Source organism: Pseudonaja textilis, chromosome 1, assembly GCF_049901715.1.
Source record: "Pseudonaja textilis isolate UNSWEBS1 chromosome 1, rPseTex1.2, whole genome shotgun sequence".
NCBI lineage: Eukaryota > Metazoa > Chordata > Lepidosauria > Squamata > Elapidae > Pseudonaja > Pseudonaja textilis.
In genome coordinates, this window is record NC_141990.1 from 150,622,749 (window position 1) to 150,626,978 (window position 4,230).

The following is a 4,230-nucleotide window of genomic DNA, read 5'->3' on the forward strand; positions in this document are numbered from 1 at the left end:
GGGGGAAGCAAAGAGAGAGAGCTGTATAATTTTTGCTGAATTGATTAGAAAGCAAGAGAGGAGCAGAACACAAAAGGCATGTGGCTTTACAGGATGAGTCCCAAACATTCCACTGGGTTTTTGTTCTATTTTGTCTATCACAGGGTGTTTTGACTGAGAGTAACACATTTAATTAATGCCTGGAGTAATGTTGGCTTCGCCTAGTTTTAGAAACAGAATCCTACTGACAAAAAGGTATTTGAAACTTAAAACGAACCACACTTTTACTTAAGAGCACATTTAGCACCTAGGGTATCATGATAGTAGTTCCTATTTTCCCCCCTCTCATAGCCTCACAAGTCAGAAGTTCTTATGCTATTCCAGAGAAAGAAGCCTCTATTTTTCAAATAGCCCAGGACTGTAATAAATTCTGAGTATTGTATAAAATGATCTCCGCTCATTTTATCATCAGAGGTAGGGCTGAGTGAGTGGTTCAAAATCATTCCAGGAATCATTCTCCCTGAACCATGATAAAAGAGACCCCCTTGATCAACACTTAAAGGTAACCAGATCCACTGTCACTGAAATTGAGTAGCGTGATTGATAGAAGCTGGGGTCATGGAATCCCACAATTTTGAGGAAGATAATAGCAATAGCACTTAGACTTATATACCACTTCACAGTGCTTTACAGCCCTCTCTAAGAGTCACCATATTGCCCCTAACAATCTGGGTCTTCATAATATAAGAACACTATAGTTAATTCCATTTTAGCAGCTAAGAGAATCCAGCTCCAGTGCAAATCTCCCTTCCTCCCTCACCCACACACACACAAAAGGAGAATCTGTTTGCTTTTCCACAAATTAAAGGCAGCCACAAACTAACACCACCAACAAATCAACTTAAGTCAGATAGCACCATGGATGTCATATAACAATGATTTGTCCAATATTTGAATACTGTTAAAGTATAATAGTAAGATTTACTAATTTGCCATTTGATATTTAATATAGAGCAGTGGTTCCCAACCTCTTCTTCACCCATAGCCTCTCTTTAAATACTTTCTGTTGTGATGGTTCATGGCCATGGACCCCCAAGATTTAAATCATAACATTTCTTCAAGCCTTTGTGGACTCCCTGTGATGACATCATGCCCCCCCCCACACCAGTGGACTGTGGACCACAGTTTGAGAACCATTGCTATAGAGTAACATTTGCCTTTTTTTGGAGAGTCAAATTGTTGAATTTTTATTAGCATTTGTTCCAGATCTTCTCTTTTATTCATTTATTACTCATTTATTACCGACAACTTTATGCCAGCTATTTCTGCAATTCAAGGTGGTTTACAACACTTAATGCCAAAGACTTTCATAAAGTCAACCTAAAATGAAGGTAATGTCTGTTGCTATTTATTTTCCTGTCCAAATACTCCACAGAGCCCTTCACTAGTTTCCTAAACTGCAAAAGAGTGGGAGTAACCCTGACTTTAGGGGAATGCTTTTGTGTTGTGAAAAGATTACTAAGATTACCATAATATCACTCCCTGTTCCCTTGATTTGTCAAGGGGCAGGCATGTAGAACATGCAAATTCTATCTGAAAAGGACAGTCTCAGAGGTAACTAGAGCTCAAATCATTTTGTTAATCTCAAAATCTTTCATAGATTCAGTCAATCTTAAATACTCTTGGGCTATATTCAAATAATAAAATGTGTTCTCACTTGAGGTAAAAATGACTCAAATTACCCTAGTTTGGATAGATTATATGAAGATCTAGCTCTCTAAAGAAGGCTCTAATGCCTGGAAAGTTGGAAGGAAGAAGATGACAACCAGCAGCCAGATGAGTGGATTCTGTTACAATAGTGATGAGTGTACTTTTGGAAGACCTCAAGGACCTGGTTGCCATGGAGAAAATCTATTTATGTGGTCACTAACAGTTGACACTGACTTGATGGCATGCACTCAATCAAATATGGGGTTGTGGTGTGCGCTCAGTAATGCTCTGTTTCATGCTTCTATTAGTTTCCAGTGTATTCCATCCAGACTCATTCTCTCTTTCTGCCTCCAACATGAATATTTTTAAAAAAAAATTTTATTGATTTTTTAAAGACAAACAAAACATAAGACATAAAGGCATAAAACCTCCTTTCTAAAAATTACTTATAAGTTTTAACAAGACAAATAAAACATTATTTTTTAAGACATAGTTCCACATTATCACATTTCCATTTAAGCACGTATATATCTTTTCCAAATTTCTCATTATTTCTCCCTTCACTTTTATTCAATTATATTTCTTTCTATCAAGGTTTTATTAATTCTCAATCAAATATAAACATTTATACAGCATGTTTCCAGATTATCACATTTCCATTTAGACACTTATATATCTTTTCCAAATTTCTCATTGTTTCTCCCTTCACTTTTATTCAATTATATTTCTTTCTATCAAGGTTTTATTAATTCTCAATCAGACATAAATACACAAAATACAAAACATAAAACAAGACATAAAAACATAAAACCTCCTTAATTATCATTTATACACGTCTTTTCCAAGTTTCTCATTTTTTCTCCCTTTAGTTTTATTCCTCCAAGGTTTTGTTAATTCTCAATCGAACATAGCTAACCAAAACACGAAACATAAAACATAAAACTTCTTTTGAAAAGTGGCTTAGCCCCGGGTTACATCTTTTTTTACAGATCTATATCTAATTCATGCTCACCTTATATACCATTCTTATCTTATTTACCATTCTATATTTTCTATATAACTTCTCCCTTATTTTCACTCTCTTAATTATATTTTGTTTATTTCATCTTATTTTAAAATCATTATACTTGTATCTTTTGTCCATTCTTTTCCAATTATCTATATATCACTTCTCTTTAACAGAAAATTTTCCCTGTGGTCACTTTTAAAGTGTAACGCCTTTCTATCTTTCCCCTAAAGTAACACTTAAAATAGTAGATAATTTCCATTCTGATTCTGCTTAGTACATTCTACATGTTGCATTTTAAAATAAAGGAATAATACATTTATAATATTGTTAAGTATATAATTTCCATTCTAATTCTAATTAGTACATTATTTTAAAATAAGAAAATGAAATAATAAATTTATAATAACATTAGCGTAATAACAAGTAAAACTGTAACTAAACATTAATCATTTTACACATTCTCTTTGATATTTTATTGAGTATTGAGATCTATCATTATTAAACATTTTAATATTTTATTAAATCTTATAATATTCCAATGGACTATTTTAAATGTAAATATTGCAATACTATCTTATGTATTCTTGCAGAATCTTTCCTTAATACTCTATCCTTTATCTCTGAAAAAAAAATATGAAAAAAGTCTTGTTTCAGGCCTTTGTGGTTTTTTTCCCCTTTTCCCTCTCTTTCTTCTCCAGTCTGGTCTTTTTACCGCCCCCCTCTCCTAACCTCCACCTTTTTAACTTCCCCTCTCTGTTGTATTTCTCTTTTCTGTTGCTTTCTAACATTGTACCTTTTTTTCACCTCATTTTTCTTTTTCTTGGTTGTTTTATTAACTCTTAAATTCTCATTTTCCTTCCTCTCTTCCTATTTTCTTTCTTAAGTGAACGTTTTGTCCATTAAAAATGGCTTCTTCTTCCTCTTCTTCTTCTTCTCCTTCTTCCTCATGTATTTGCTAATATGTAGAAACCGCCATTTCTAAAAAGTGGAAGACAGCTCCCAAAGAATCCTTGCCCTCTTGTTCTCTTTCCTTTAATTTTTCATATTCCATTTTTAATTCATCCACAGATAGTGCCATTGTAAATTTTTTAAAAACAACCCAAATGTTTTTAGTCTTAAAATAATTTCCAAGTGTCAAAGTTATCAAACAGTCCAAACAAACACAAAGTATTTCCTCTTCTTCTCTTTGCAGTTTTTCCTCCTGGGACAAAATCCCAAAATATATTCTAAAGCCATATTACAGTTAGTTGCTGGTCTTATAATCTTCAAGGCGTCTCCTCCAACAAATTTTTAAAGGTTTTTTTAGTCCTCTCCTTCCCACTTATAACAAAGAGCTTATTTTTACCTTAAAGAAGCAGGTTTTTCAGTGCTCATTTGCTTTCTCCGTAGGGAAGGGGAGTAAACTTTCCTTCAGCACTTTCACTGCTTTAACAACTTCTTTTGGAAACAAATGTATCAATCCAAAAGTCAGGTTTCCAGGGTGTTTAAAAGTATCTTAATGTCCCGGTTCAGCCAAGAAAACTTTCTCTTTC